Here is a 17134-nt window from a genome sequence, read left to right as displayed (position 1 = left end):
TGCAGCTGGTATTTTATGCAGTTCGTGTAACATCCTTTATCATCTTTCCTTTCAACAGTTTGGCGGAGCGCTCGTTACCGTCCATCGTTTTTATTGTGGAATTTTACCCTGCACCATCGCCGGTGGCGTATTGTTTCACAATATTCCTTCTTATATTTTCCTTCGTTAGTCTTGGAGATCAGTGGTTAGTTTTTCCCGACGGGCAGGCAGGGTGGACCGTAATGTGTTCAACTTGACTGCATTTTTCTTCTCAATAGGATACCCTCACAATAGCTGCTCTGGTTTCCACCACCTACAGTTATCCCTCGTTTGATGGACGAATTACATATATAAGTAAGCCTCTGAGAGTGGCAAGAAGATTACCATGCCTTTGTATAAGAAAATCCTTTTACTAAAGCTCACCAGCAGCGTGTGGATGAAACGGAATGTGTTCACAATGTAAGTGCATTTTGCATCCATCAATGGGAGGGAGTTTGTGGAGAGGGTGGGATAAAGTGGTCATTGCTTTCTGTCCAAACAACAGTGTGAAGTCTTTCACATACGTTTGACGTTAATTGACGGCTCGCAGCTGGAGTGCACAAATACAGTGATGGTCTACCAAAAGGAATCGGGTTTTGAACCTCGATATAACATCTCGATTGCAGAAGTCCTAATGTTTCCCCACGACGGGGTTCTCATTTTTCTTACTTGGATTCCAAATCAACACAAATGGGTTTTCCGTGGTGTGGATTTTTGTGTTGTTATTTTTCTTCGTAACACAAAACGAACACACAGTTTGATTTAGTAGTTCGAAAAGTATCCCAGTGAGAAATACTTCCTCCCGGGTCGGTGTGTTCAAATGCCTGAAATGAATCAAATGAATAAATGGATTTAATTTTATTAATTTTCAATTTAGGTTTTATACGCCTAATCTTTTTATAATTCGCTTGCGTTTGCATTTTAAAAATTGTCAGTACAAATTGTACATGTGGTGAGAACTCAGCAAACTGTTAAGGTGCCTCATTCCAGAAACACACAGTTTAAATCGCACACTCAAATTGCTTCATATGTTTCATAAGGGATCGTATTCAATTGAGTACTTTCAACCATGTCATTATATGCCTTCGCTAATATAGTCTTCACTAACCCCATGACCTGCCGGGCGTGATTGAGTTGCTCCATTCTCAACACCCCGAGCAATCCGATCAAGTCCGAATGGCATTCCTTCCGATCGAATACTCCATTTAGCCATCCAATCAGTGAAAATCCTTTCTTAATGTTCGGATACTTGAAACCAACAGAACCGGACGGTCCAACTGTTCGCCTCCCCCGATGATCGCCCTACTTGCCGCCGGGAAAACCAGAAACTTTTCCAATTAATAACAATATTCTCGCCCTGGAAGATGGCAAATCAGCCATTGCCACGGAGTGGAAGGTTATGATAAATAGATCCTTGCGGTTGCGGACACCTGCAAAAACTTGTTTATCGCTGCTAATTGGCAGCTCCTATGGGTGGCTGTACGGAAGGTCGATACCGGGGGGAGGGTCGCCGGGTGCGCGCTAAAAGATTAATATGTTCCATAAGTTTGCTCGAGTGCCATTTAAATGCTCACGCTCGCAGAAACAGGAAACCGTGTAGTGATAAGAGGTCTCGCGGTAAACAACCCCGTTGGGAAAGTTTAACCTGTTATTTTCGACAGTTTGATTGCTTTCGAACGTTGCTAAATGTTTAACTAATTTATTGCTTTAACTTTTGCCATTGATAACCATAATAGACCTCGTAATATTCGAGCTGATCGTGAAGAACGAATTGTAAACCAAAATTCAGTTTGTAAAAAGTGAATCTGAAATAAGGCTTAGAAATGTGGAAACAGACAGGGAATTGTTTATTTATTTTCTTTATGCAATTTTTCATGTTTCCTATACAAGAATTGAGAGGTAATTAGATATACTTCTGAGCAAATCTCAACTTCTTAAGTCCAATTAAGCTCTTCACAAGGCAGAACGCCTGCAAAGTTTTTTTGTTGGGAAAGCAAAAAAAAAAACCACCTGCTGCCGTATGCTACACCATTCTGCATATGAAATAGTCTATTCACGTCGTGATGAAAGATTCGCTTAAATTACAGGATCTTATATGCGCCATAACCCTCAGACGCTTTTATGACGAGGGAGATTGCAAAAAATAGAGAAGAAAATAATCTGTTAAACCAGCAAAACAGTCAACTCTAGCCACCTTCCTATGCCGAGCAGGTAGTTGCTGCTGGCCTTGAATGGGGTTTCCTTTCACATGGCAGAGACAGGAAAAAAACGCTATAGGTGGGTTGGTGTGATGAAGCGTACCTGGCAGTCTGCCACAGTCCATTGCGCTTCCGATGGGCATTTTACACCTGCACAGGGTGTAGATAGTGCTGTTTGACTCTGAAGTGGCCCTAATGGGCATCCAAAAGGTGGAGCAGCCTTCGCAGGCGCTTCGGATGGCAACGAGTTGTGCCAGCCGAGGGGAAGCGGCCATAGATGGCGAACCAGAGTCAACAGCGACTCTCCCGCCACGGAGTGCAACACGGTGGTGCGATAATGTGATTTCACAATTTATGCACACCGTTCGTTGGAGCCCCTTTTGCACAGCGCAACACCCTATTTTGAGGCCGATGTCATGCTGCAGGTGCCGAATGTCTGCTTTCCATTGCCCGCATTCTATCGACAACTCTCTTTTGCTGGCGTGGACAATTTGTGCATAAATCATGATTATTGGCCGTTTGTGGGCATTCAACGGCGCTGCCGAAATGTAGTGGGCGTACGCAAGTGAGCTCCTTTATTTGATCGATGTAACATTGAACGAAGGTAAACGTTTTCATGTATTCAAGCAGGATTGCAATAGTTCTCAGTGGTAGTAATTGGCAGTATGGTGTAAAGGAATGCTAAACCAACGATTTCAATTGCTAAATGTATGTCAACTTCCCTAGAGAATAACCTTGTTTCTAGCCGTTTCATTTCTTTTCGAAATAAAACAGATAGCATAAAACTAAACGCTACTAGAATAATCGAATAAAAGTTGCATTTAAACCTCATTTCTTGACACAATATTTTTGTTAAACATGTGTTCAATTAAGACAACAAAATAACTCCCTGTAACTACATAACGACTAACGATTTGTGCTGGTAGTTCTACAATCTAATTTCTTCTCTTGTATAACAGTTTGACAAATTGCACAATAACTTATTTTACGCTTAGTTTGTATTGATAACTTAATACACAATTATGTTTCACCTTTCATTTATAAATTGTTCATATCTTTCTGTAAATAGTGCAAAATTGGGCACACTAATTTGTTGTCCTGGTTTTGAGTGTCGATAAATGCTTTCCAAAAGTATTCGCCATATCCAATTCAAACTGGAATAGTAGTTTTTTTAAAACAGAAAACATAGTTATTAATGTAACCATCTTTTTGCTTCTTTTAGCATGGAGAGTCCGATCGTTGTTTTGTGCAGTGATCAACACATTTAGTAGAAACGTACCATAGCTGTAGGAAAACAAATCGGAATTGTTTTCACCAAGCTATTCTATTCTGAAGATTAATGGGTATTTTTAATTTTCTTACCTTCAACAATGTCTGACCGTGTCTTCAATAAAGAGTTTGCTGGTTTATGCGCTTTTGAACGGGGTTCTTCCGCGTCCTAGTAATGCACCGTGGCCGACACCGCCGGTTGGTCGTAGCGGAAAAGTGTTAGGGGATTTTCCAAGCCATCTCTAGCATAAAAGGCAGAGGACATGTTAAGCTTCCTTCCTGTCTTATGCGAATAAAAAACAAAACTTATATACACTTTAGCGAGGCTTTACTCTTAAACAACGACTGCGGAAGGGCGGGAAATGTTGGAAACCAGCTGGGCCGGGGAAGACCGAGGGCCTATCTTTGCCTTATCTCGCTGACTATAATTTATCTAAAGTCGGTCGCCGGTCGGCACTCATCGTTGACGGTCGATCGATGGCCCCTCATGGCACTCGAACCACGCAAGGAGCATTTCTACCCGCGATAATTTTCCCCGACGAATACTCCTCTCATTTCCCTCCCTCGACCACTCTCTACCATGTACCCACCCGTACCGTGTTCGGTTCGGTTTTCCACCTCGGCAGCTGATACCTCGGCCATGTTTTTCCGCCGCACCATTATCTGTGCGTTGTTATCTGTCCCAGTATCGCCATCCCACATTTGTGGCCAATTTCCGGCGGCCCCACCCCTTTTATCGACCCTGACCCTCGGTATCGCGGGCACGGTATCGATCTTTTTCCCGTCCCCTGCGAGACAGTCCCACCTCGAGCGCAGTTTTCCATGGCGGGCCGGCTCACCTTGGCTTTGCGGGTAGGATTTTTCTTTCTAATTTTTTATTAACAAATCCGTCGGGACCTCTGGAACGGGACCGAACCGAACTGATCAGGGTACATTGAGTTTTCCCTTCGCGTACGTGCAGCCCCTCAAAATCATCGGTTTTAATGCGTCAGGCATCGCTTTTCTGCCGGTGAACGTAAAGATTACCTGTGCCCTCTCCAAAGCTGTGATTGTGTTAGTGTGTGTCCTCTATATTGATAGCATTAGCCAAAGTGATGGAAAAATCACACTACTCCACGGTGTATCACCCCGTCGGCTAATCGATGATGTGATAATTGGTATCTCATCGATTTATGATAACAAGACTGGGCAAATTTCCGATCATCCGGCCAAAACCACGCACACACACATACACTTTCTAGCCACAGAAAAGATTAGCTGACGGCACCGGGAAATTCATTTCGGATTGATTGATTTTTAAGGTGTGGGCCACATCGATGGGCTTATCATTTGCTCTCCTCGCGTTGCTAGTTTTTTACTGCTTTGCCCTCGCTTTTCCAGGTCGATCGCATTTGGCAACTTCCTGGGTTTCGCGCTTCGGGTGTTTCCGTTCCAGTTATTTCCTATTTCCTGCCAACCGAGGTACTGAGTGCATAAGTTCAGGATATGGTCGGGCCTGCCCGATAGTTTGCTCATAATTTGTCAGTTTTAATTTAATTCCGTCGTTAGAGTTTTTGGAACCGGAACAGAAAAATCAATCCGATTGCTGGTTATTTTAAACTTTTGCGAAAGTTAAGCTGTATATCGAAAAGGCAGTTGGAACCTGTTTGATTGTTTGTATATTTTGTTTATATTATACTTATTATACACTTCGCCGAATAAAACATATGTTATTTAAGAAAGTGTATTCTGCTAGCAATGGATAGCCGACGCTTTTGAAACACACAACTTTAATATGAGAGAATCAATTAGTTGGCATACAATCAAATTGAAAAAAAAATGGATCGCATGCGCCCGGCAACAATCTGTTAAATAAGCTATTAAATTAGAACAATCTAAATAAGTTTTTACGGTTTTCAGTTGCATTAACCAATACGATAATAAAACAAATGATGAAACTAAAACCAACCACATGTCAATCAATCAATTAACATGCTACGAACAAGAATTGTTCAGTCTTTCGTTTATGAATGTAAACTAATGTTAAAAAGAATGATTACATTATTTACTCGTTATGAAATGTCTTGGAGCTGAAGGGAAGATTAATTATTTAAGCCGCACATTTTGTAATTGAATGTAAACTTATGCTTGAGTTATGTAAAGACATGCTTTATTATTTGAAAAGAATGTGTAGTCAAAACAAAGCAAAATACGTTTTAAGAGGTGAGGTTGCATTCAAAATTCACATTTAAAGCCTGAATTTTTCTTTGTAACTCATTCATTTTTAAATGTTTGACATGGTTCAGATAAAATTTTATTTATTGAGCTTTGAAGACAGCGGTCATTGATATTTTTGTCACTATCAATTACCTGTACAACAATTAAAGATAATCTAATTAAACATAAACTTTTAAACATAATGATATCATGGTTATAACATGTTTAAATCTGTTGCAATGGTGTTGTAAACTTTGCAACGGTGTTGTAACAACAGGTGTAAGAAAAGGGTATTGTACTAACGTTCAAAATAAAACAGAATATCAAAGGTTCTCAGAACTAGACTTACAAACGTATATCCGACTCCTGGAGCTGCCGGATATACACCAATAGTCAACTTGAACAACAGTTTCTTGCCATTGACTGGCAAACGTGGCAACGGCGAAGAGACGCGAGACCGTGTCGAGACTACTGTTGTTTGAACAACTTGGCCGATGATTGTTTATTTGTGCTTATATCCGATTTGTTGATTTGTTTGTCCGGGGTAGACCGCCTCGTCATCAGTCAACGTGAAACTTGCCGAGATTGGTCTCGAGACAAAGATCTTTGCTTTGTTTCTTATGTGGCTCTCCATTTATCACGTGTGTCGTTATTTGACATGGTGAAAAGAAGATAAAAATAACTTTCTAGCAGGTTGAACGTTATTCATTAGTTTCTTTGAAAGTATGAGGTCTAACTTACCACTACCACTCTACGAAATAGTATTGACCTTATGTTGAAGAGTTCAATGCGCTCAAGAGTAATAAGTTATTACACTAGAGCATACTTATTCAAGAACATAGTTGGAAGAATTTGGTTTTTCATTTCCCAACCCAGCGGAAAAGCAAAATTTATTTCCCATCTCAGCATTCACGCTCTCCGCTGCTGCCCGACTGGTGCATGACTAGACTATGGAAAGATAAGTGATACAACTTTTTTGTGTTCGCTGTAACACATATCACAACAAACAGCCCCGCGGGGAGTAATCTGTTCAACAAGGCAGATCCGACGATGTCCTATGTAAGGCGAACATGAAAACCACCTTATAAGACACAGGGCACTCAGGTTGCGGTATGAATCTCCACCCTTATCCCTACTCGACACTTTGCCGCCAAACCCACCGTTTGGACGACCATCGGCAATTGTGGCGTTCGGTCAATTGTCGGCAGGGTTTTCCTCGGCGCAAGGGCAAATAATAAAGAAACTCTTCGGAAGGCAAATAATGTTTGTAGTCGTGAATCATGTCACGTTTTAGCACCAAAGCACCCGTCCAGCTGGATTAGTCGTGATGGACATGGGGAAGATATTTGGCATTATTCGGTAAGTCGACTCAATCCCTTGAACTTTTGTGCACTTTGGAGTATCTACTGTAAGTATCTCGAGCCACATTACACCGATCAATGGCACTTGTGACGAATATTACATCAAATTATTTATTTGAAATATCTTAAAACGAGCAAACTTAATATTGCTAAGCGCAAACAAAAAAAATTAAGTGTACACAAACAAACACTAAGTATAAGCTGAAGGAATGAACATTAAAATGTTTCAAAATTCTAAAGGAACGAATAAGAAGTAACATAGTATAGACGTTTAGGTAATGTTTGACAGACTGAACTTGATATCGTTATTTTAGTGTTTATTTTGTTTACTCACAAGAAGTATTAAGTACAACGTATAGTTTACATCATACGTTCTGCGTAAATCGAATTTATCACGTTGACTGTCAAGCGGTTTTAGAACAATTATGTAGTACAATAATGGTTGACAAGATTTGTTTATAAAGCAATTGCTTGGATTTTTTTTAAACCAATAACAAATGGATTTAGTTTCCCTAAGGATAGTTTTTACAACTAGCACAGCCTAGTATTAGTATTATTTAGCACAGTTTTTTAGTTTTAATAGCATTTGCTTATAACATTTATTAGGTTTTTAAAAATCAAACATAGACTCAGGTTACCAAAGAATTAGATTTTTTACTGTAATTTATATGTTGTATTATACTTTGTCTATGGTACAAACCCTTTTTGGAACTAGTGACGGCTGGCTATCAAAAATGATAACCATGGTAGTCATCGTGTTAAGAAGTAGTTTATTTTTATTCTAATGCAACATTGTACTGGTTTTCCATAAAACATATGAGACACTCGATACGCAGCAAAGAAGAGAAAATTGCATGAATCGAATCATGTCTCTGACGAGACCGAGCCGACCACCAAAGGAGGATACAATGTTGCGATAGGAGAAGGTATCAAAACCTCCACCATAACCCTCCACGGGGTCAAATCCGGAGTCGAAGTCTTACCGGAAGGTCATCGTTGTTGGAATAATAGTGATAAATTACACCAGCGGGAACCGGGCATGGCGCTATGGGAGCGAGGAGATCCCGGTTTACCACAGGGAATGTGGGCCCATAATTATCCCTCCCGGAAAGGACGCGACGCGCTGATGTCATCAGACGCCACTGACAGCTATTTTATACTAATTAAATTTTACGATCGCGTCTTCCAGCCTTCGCCAGCGTCGTCCATATGGCATGGTTCGCTCGGCCGGAAACGGCTGATGAAAATCTACAAGTTACTCCGTGCGGGCTTGACGAACCGACAGCCGACCGGTGTTGATGGCTCGAAACGCTGCCGCCTTTTCCGATCGCTTCTGGAGCATGGCATGGCAAAGGTTGACCACAAACTGGGTCCACCGTAGGTGAAGGCTACACAGGACCCAGGGGGTTGGGTGTCGGTGTCGTGAGAGCACATTATCGCTGCAAAAATAGAACCTAACGGATTTTTATGGCTGCCATAAATTGCAGAGGTGCAGCAGCCTTGCCGTTGAGCCCCGTACGACACGGGCAGAATTAGCGGAAAATTTACATGTTTATCGCACTTTAACGAGCGTGTGTTTGTTGTAAAAGAAACGCTTTACTTTTTTCCTTCGCGAAAAAGGTTTCTACGTTTCGTAGCTGCTTTATCTAGCTTATCGTGACGATATGGTGAGTGAGTGTTATCACCCACACCTGGTTTGTGGTGGGTGAAAGATAGTGGCTGACAAATCGATCGAATGGTTGAAAAAGTGAAAAACATTGCACTCATCATGGAAGTATGCATCGTGACTCGTTTTTAGATGAACAATGTTTGAGAAAGACGTATTTTTACATTTCGATTTGAGTTTTCTGCATCAATGAGTGTTTATTATCAATGCATAAACCAATGAAATTGTTCTCAACGTAACGTATAGAAATTTACCTTAGGAGTACTTCCATTACCGCAACTGATGCTGCAGTTAGTAATAATTGAGCAATCAATATCAAAAAGCTAATTGGGCCTCACATTCTGCCAGTGTTCGTTGTAGTGCATTGGAGCAGCAACAGCTCGGTTGCCTACCACCCTCGATTCATGTCATTCACTGAACCTACGAACGCAAAGATCCTACGCAGAAAACCATTGAGCTGTATGTAGCGATTTCTACTCGGTAGAAAATGTACGCCAGGAAGTACGCTTACTGTCAGCAACAGTCGCATTAAATAATTATAATCCAATCGCTGCAATCAACCGGGTTCGTTTCAATTGTCTTAAGGAAGGCAAGCACACGTTCCCCGGGTTGCCGAACAATTGCCATTAGAAGAGCACAATGCGGTAATTTAGTGTTCCTCTGCCCTCTCGACATTGAAACACACTGAGATTGCCTGTCAAGTGCATTTTGGGCTGAATGCGACCTATATGCGGAGGCTTTGTGATTGACTTTACATGAGCAAATTGGTGCAACAATGGCGGGTCTTTTGTAGGCATTGTATGAGCATGACACATACTTTCACCCTTGTTGACTGCAGTGTGTTTTAAACCCGTTCCTCGAATTGCAAAACTTTCACTCATTATCGGTTTGGCGAGGATGTGATTGACAGGTTGAATTTCTGGATCTTAAATCTAACGAAACCAAGATAGAGATTGTTCATCTCGTACTCAACCATTGGGAATTTAAATATGTTCGTACAGTACAGAAAAAAATTATAATGAAAACACTACATCAAATTTACACGAATTATGCTTTTGGTTATCAAATAGACTTAAACGGCAATAAATTAATTTAAACCATGTAAAAAATTCAACGAAAATGAAACAAACCAATTCATCTTCAATTTTACTGTTTCCTTCTGGTTATCGTCTACTAGCTGAAGAAACATGCCAGGCTCAATTTCATAGCATTCTTTACATGAAGAAAAACGGAAGCAATTGAACATGAACAAACATTGTCTCAGCAGATTTCGGTTTCGGTTTTAACACGATGGCTGCCGCGCTGTTTTTTGTAAAGCTTTACAGTAACAATCATCTTGATTAAAGTTGTGGTTATTAACCTTGTTGAATCAACGGTTTTCTAGAACCAAGCAAAAACTACATTTTTCAAAAGACACATTTTTGTAATAAATGTAGCCTTCTACTCCATGTCTGCATTTCTATATTAAATTCTATTTTTTTCTATATTCTAAATATTCTATGTATAGGGCTGTTCAAAAAAAGGCTCTTTTAAGCCGCTTTGTATAATAGTCATCCATATTTTGAGGCTTCATGGGCTTCCAAAACTGTTCCATTTCTCACAGACTTGTTTGATTATTAAACACACAGCATAGTTAATGGACTGCATCAATTTTAATACTTGACATGTCATAATACAACGACCGTTTCTATATAGTTAACTTATTATTATTATTATTATTATTATTATTATTATTATTATTATTATTATTATTATTATTATTATTATTATTATTATTATTATTATTATTATTATTATTATTATTATTATTATTATTATTATTATTATTATTATTTGATTATAATTTTAAGTCTGTTTTTATTTATAATCTTTCTTTGTATTGCATCTAGTTTAGAACATGATCATGGATGCGAAAAAACATTCAGAAAATCGTAAAACCATTTCTAACTGAGGAATCACAAAAATAATGTAGTTATTTCATTATGTAAAAAACAAATATGTTTTTGTTAAAAACAAGTAATTTCTTCGATAATAATACCAATACAACAACACCCAAATGTTTTTGTGCTCAAACAAACACAAACAATAAATATCGAGCCACCTGCATTTGAAACATTTGATCATTACTGAATGAGCAAATGAGGAGGAAAAGTTCAGTATTTTAGGTTAGGTGGTTCCAGATGTATGCAAATAATGAAGTCCTGTTGGATGCTAACATGTTGCATAGCAAATTCAGTTGAGCTTAGTCCGCTCCCTTTAACAATAGACACGTTGCCTTTTTCTTTACCGCTCCGACAGAATAAAAAAAAAAAACACCAGGGACCGTCTCGTCTCGTCCTTTTTGTTTAATGCAGTCATTACGCGAACTTCGCCCATCATTAGACCCATTATGGCGCATCGGAATCGAGCTCCCTCGAGGAGCAAATTACTTCACCAACTTCCAAGCTCATGTGCGCGCAACAAACATAAACTTAATATTCATAGTCTCCACTTCGCATGGAATCCCGTAGTTTATTCGTTTCTCGCCACCGCCGCCGCCACTGCCATCACCATTCTGGCGTAAATTTGTGCCGCCGGTCGCGGGTTCTGGGCCGGGGGGAATTACCATCATCAACCATTTGCGCCGGTTTTAAAATGGTGGAACGTTATTTACACACCCAGAGAGGAAACTAAACGAAAAAAAAAACAGAAATAAGCAAACTATTTCACAATGCTTCATTTAACTCACTCTCTTGCCAAATGAAAAAAAAATCGAGAACATCATCTCATTGGAACACGGTTCAACGTAATTCCGTGTTGCGGCCAGGCAGACACTCGATGGTAGTTTTTACAGCCGTTCTTCCTCCCTTCGTACGATATTCCAATGTGGTCCTCGACGCGACTCTGTCCGTGACGGAGTATCCCATACATTCATGTAGGCATTATTTTATCTCGTCGTGGCGTTTTTTTTTTCGTATTTTACAAACATTTTTACGAGTGCTGTAAGCATCCTTGTGCCCCGTGCACTCAATTTGATTTAACGAGATTGACGTGATATCCGGGGCGGGTATTTTTATCCCCCTGCCCCTCCCAACGTGTCACACTACACTGTCCGCGCGGACATGCTTCGTACCGGCCCGGGAGCCTCATTGGAGAGGAGTGACCCGAAATGGCGGCCATCCGCGGCTTTGCCAGACCGTTTAATAATGACGGGGCGATAAAATGTGGGTTCTGCGTGCTGTACATGAATGTGTTTGTTCGTGTATGTGTGTGGTGGTCGGAAGGGTAACAGTAGACAACAGGGTTGAACGCAGATAACAAAGGCACCCTCCTTCGCACCCCTTTCGTGAGGTGCGATGACGGAAGCGTGCCCGATGGTGGTGAAAGTAATCAATAAAAAGCTCGTTTGTTATCTGTTTGCTTTTTTTCCCAAGCTCTCGGCGTACGAAAGCATGCGAACGTTGTTGATACAACCGATATCCCTCCGCTCCAGTGCGGGGCGAGGAATAAAATGGATTCGCATTTTCCAGCCCTCCAGATGGGGGTTTCCGCTAGAAGGTTGCAAGAAAATGAAAAGTTGAAACTGTCACATTGGCAAAATGGCAGCGCGGTGGACGTTGGAAGAATTGATGAGCTCGTAAAATCCATGCGTTCGGTTAGGGTTTCTGGCCGGCGGGCAAAAAGCATAACACTTTCAGCGAAATTCAGCCGGGGGGAAAAAAAAGCATGCCAAAAGACGGAGCGTGACGGACCACTTGTCACGATTGTGCACGGTGAGATGAATCAGGCGGTTGAGCGGTCGCTGTACAGACACAGAACTCGTAACAACTCAAACAAACTCCGGGGCGACCGGGCGAAAGGCGTCGATCGGTCTCGGGCTTTATGTTTTTGTTTTTCCGAATGGCTTAGAGTGAGGGTTTTCAAACGATTCGATTTGCAAAATGACGACAAACACTACTCATCGGAGTAGAATTTTTCCAAAATCGACACCGAGACGCTAGGACGTCTCTCCCTGAGTCGTGTCGGGTGATTTGATGGAGGAAATTTTTCTCCCCCAAAGGTTCGGAGGTGATTGGATGAAGTATTTTCGCACGCTTTTTTCTTGAGGCGCAAGATATACCGTTCCTCGATGCAAATGTTACTCGAGCGATGGATTGGCAGCGGTTGTCTGAATGGTTGGGAAAAATTGCATCCATCAAGTGGCGTTTACTCGGTTCCGTTGCTTTGACACTTTCACAAACATGTGTGCAGCTGCAAAAATAATAAATTGGCTTTGCTTGGCTAGAACCGTAGAGGAAGAAGTGTTTAAAATAGGGAAATAAGTTCCAACATATATTTTTCGCTTGAGAAAAAATCTTTTTTTCTTTCTCCAAACTTCTTTGAACAGTCAAACAGTTTGACATAAACAGTGCCGCAATTTTAACTTAACGCCAAAAGCTTTTAAAATTAGTTACTTTAGACGATTCCCCAACACACTTTAGATAAATTGTAGTGTGTATAAAAATAAAAATTCAGTCCTCTTAATTTGTCTGCAACTTAACATCATCTGCATCTTGACTAAATAAACAATATAAAGCTGAAAACCTTAAGTAGTCGTCCGCTTTCTAAAACTACTTTGTTTTGCCTCTGGTTAGATGGTTTGGTTCTTGGCTTCATTCAAAAATAATAAAAATGTCATATCTGTTTACTAGACGTTAGATAACTTGTTTAACAAATACAAATGTTAATAAAGTTAGTAAACAATAATTCATCTTAGGCACGATTTGAATAAACCCTTCATTTTGTTTGTATTTATTTTCAAAACCACATTATGCTATAAAACTGAACTACATAGATATAAATGCTTCATGGAACACACTTTTTTATGTGATCCTTGCTCTTTTTTTCATAATTACAATATGCTATCAAATTTACTAATTTACTGTTTACACCCCTACTATACGAAATGGAATGCTTTCCCCTACATCGATAACGGCATGCAAGTTGTTTAAACGCTTAAGGCAATACAAATACGAATCTCTATCCTAGAAAATCCTAGGTCCAATACCGCCATCAATCAAAACATTCGGTTACCAATCCGCCGAAAATTCGCTTGTTGACGCTAGAAATTGGCGCTCCAAATTGGCGCAAGCACCGGATCCATGTACGGTAACGAGATTTTCATGCAATTGGTTAAGCATCGGATCGAATCGTTAAAAACGGATTAGCGTTTCGATGTCCAACAAACAACCCAGGCGGATGGCACAATGGCAATGGTGCAAGCATGGGAAAGTGTTCGCAATAGGCCTACTCGCAGGTCAACCCTAGCCGTGGAAAACTCCGTCCCTGAACGAGTTGTGACCGGATGCAGCGCCTAACTTTCGTTAGTTCCCGCGGGCTCAGCACACAAATTTGCTAACTTTTCGCTCGGAAGCCAAAAGCCTCTGGCAACACCAACCGTCAGGACGGCAAAGGATGGTGATGGCGCTTTCCCGACGTACGTCCATGGCCTCGTGAAAATGTCACCGACGCTGTAACTTTCTGTCTGCGCACGGGGAAAACCTATTGACAAACGCGTCGGAAAACAGGAGGTATGTTTCTAACAAACACAAACGTGGTAAAATAAAATACCGCGACTCATCACGGTCTGGTTTCAGTGGGAGTGGTGAGAGTGTTTGGCGAAAGCAACGTCATGTAAAAAAAATCAAGCAACATTCCTCTTGTGGTTTCATGTTTCCACATGTCACGTGATTAACGGAAGCAAAAAAGCAAACTATCGTTTTGACATTTTTCACTGAAACGAGTCCCTTGGGTGCCTCGAGGGGTTTCAAATCTTTCCAATAAATTGAATCGCGGAACATCAGCATCGATTTGTTCGTTCGACTGGGGACATTCATTGAAAGGCTAGACCTTCTTCCCAAGTTCCCTTTCTCCTCTTGCCTACACGTTACACTTCCTGTGCTTATTGCCATAGTTTTTGCTTCCTCGACCAGTAGTCAGCTCGACGGCTAACGTTCGTTGGAGGTTTTCGTACATCGAACTTCATTCGCCTCGCTCCGTGCCCTTGCCCAGCGGCCAATGGTCGTATGGTTGCAAATAAACAACCCGATACGAGCGTACCCTGATCGCTGAAACTATCGACCAGAGGCGCCAGGACTCCCTCGACGACGGATTGCACCTGGGCGGATAGTTCGCCTCGTGCTGTAAACGTCGTCACCGGTGTAGGGTTTAGGTATAATTTGTTTGCCGTTACCGGTACACGGTCCACAAACAGGATACTGCCCTCTGGTACGCCAGGGAATGGAAAGCACACACGCTGTAGAGCGCTGGACGAGCACACTATTGGTGTGGTCAGAGTGCAACACCTTAGCCGCCACCAAAGGCTCCCCGTCGCCGGGAATGGTGATGAAGCGAAGAGTTTGCGCCTGTCAACATGGCGCGGAAATGGAAACAATAAAGAGACAAACTAGAAACTCAGTCGAACTGCGCCAAGTACGCTACAATGCATCAATTAGATCGGACCAAGGTATCGGCTTGAGGCACAAAATGCACAAAGACCCTCATAAACGTACATCAAATGACAACGAAACGGAGTGGAATACCGGAATATAGCGACCGTGGGGCCGTGGAAAACCAATATGGAGCGCTATAAATTCTAAACCACCGTTTCCGAGTCCGCCGGAGGACTCGGCTGGCTGTTGTGCTCGAACTAGGGCGCCAGGTGACAGCGCCTTACGGCGTCTGCGGACCAATGTTGACGTAATCCAGGATGCTCTTCATTTCCTGCTGTTGTCGTCGGCTTAGTTCTTGATGCGACCAGTGCAGTCAGTGAAGGCTTTACTTCGAAATGCTGTAAGCTCTGCAAATACACTGTCTTGATCTACCTGGGAACCGAGACTTACCTAAGGAACCACGCCTCAAATACCTCTAAAATTATTTAAGTGTAGTGTACAGTTGTACTGGAAACCTTTTTGAAGTAATAAAAACACCACATTCTTTTTTTATTGGTGAAGAAAAACACGAATCACACGAACACTACACGGATATTCCAGGTTCTATAAGGTCAAAAAAGTTGTTTGAATGATGAAAGTTTACCTTCAATAGCATTATGTATTAACGATCTTAAAACTCAGAACTGATATGGCAAATAACTAATTGCTACTTACAGCTTATTATTTTCATACTTAGATCTGGTAACTGATGTTTCAAACGAAGTAGCTTACAATTAATCATTAAATAATTTATTTCTATGAATTATATTGAAACATTTTGAGTTCATCATATTTGTAGTGAACTGGCCAAAAATAATGAAAGTGCCTTTGTACTATTTATTAGATCAATGTGTTCTAACAAGAAGATTTAAATGTGCAGTTCATTTAAAGACTGTAATTAATTTTATCATTATAATTAACTTCTAAAAGATTTTGATGAAATGTTTGTTAGAACGTAAATTAGGACATATATTGCATCTGTAAAACAGTGTACGTGGTGATCTTTTGCATTTGATTTAAGTGATACATTTTTGATCCAAATATCCAAATGCTGAAAATATTTTTAATTAGTGATCACGTTCGGTACAGTTCTTACACCAATTATTTATTTTGTAATAAACAACTCTATGCAATAGTAATCAACGTTCTTAAAGCAAAAACAAACTTAAACCACCTTGTGCTTATCATATTAATTAAATTTGTAAAATCGAGAGATTAAAACATATCCTGATTATACTCCATTTGGACGGACTTTTTCGACATTACCCCTAAGGGAAAATTTGTGGAATAATGATTCTCGATACACATTTTTGACCTCTTTGACGAAGGAACCCTTTTTCCGGATGGTAATAACTAGTAAACGTTGTTTTTGCGGTGCTGCTGCTTTATTCTATTTGTCTCAACCGTTGAAATATATGGCTTTGACATCCTATCGTAATAATAATTCCAATCGCTTCCTTTTCCTCCTAATGGCCGCGGCCAATCGAAATTTGAACCCGAGGCAATTATTTAAGGTCACATTTTTTAGCCCGGTAGGGTTTTCCCTATTCCCTATCTGCACTCCGTCCCTCTTGTATCTATCTTCATTTGCAAAATTTGCCGCAGTGTTATGCTCTATTTATTTTTTACTGCGTCATCCCGTTGGGACGAATTGGTGCGATTTGTTGGACGACTCAAGACATGATAAAGGGAAACGTGCCCGTCCAAGGGCGAGTCGTTTCGCACCATTTTGTGAAGGCACTAGTCCATGGCGAAAGGACTGGCGTGCTCCATTTTCCTCCCCGGCACGGTTCGCAGGAAGGGTGGTGCAATTAGAATGGAAAATTGAGAAAGGGAAAAGGCGTCATCCGGAAAATCAATTGCTTGTGAATAATACGGAAGTAGTGGTGAGGAGGGCAAAAAGTCACCACGAGGATGATTATTTCAAATGAAAGGGCAAAGAATTGAAAAAAAGGCGGACAAAGTCGTGAAGCGGAT

The sequence above is a fragment of the Anopheles ziemanni genome, chromosome 3, assembly GCF_943734765.1.
Source record: "Anopheles ziemanni chromosome 3, idAnoZiCoDA_A2_x.2, whole genome shotgun sequence".
NCBI classification, from domain to species: domain Eukaryota; kingdom Metazoa; phylum Arthropoda; class Insecta; order Diptera; family Culicidae; genus Anopheles; species Anopheles ziemanni.
The sequence above is the reverse complement of the archived record's forward strand: the minus strand, read 5'-3'. Positions refer to the sequence as shown.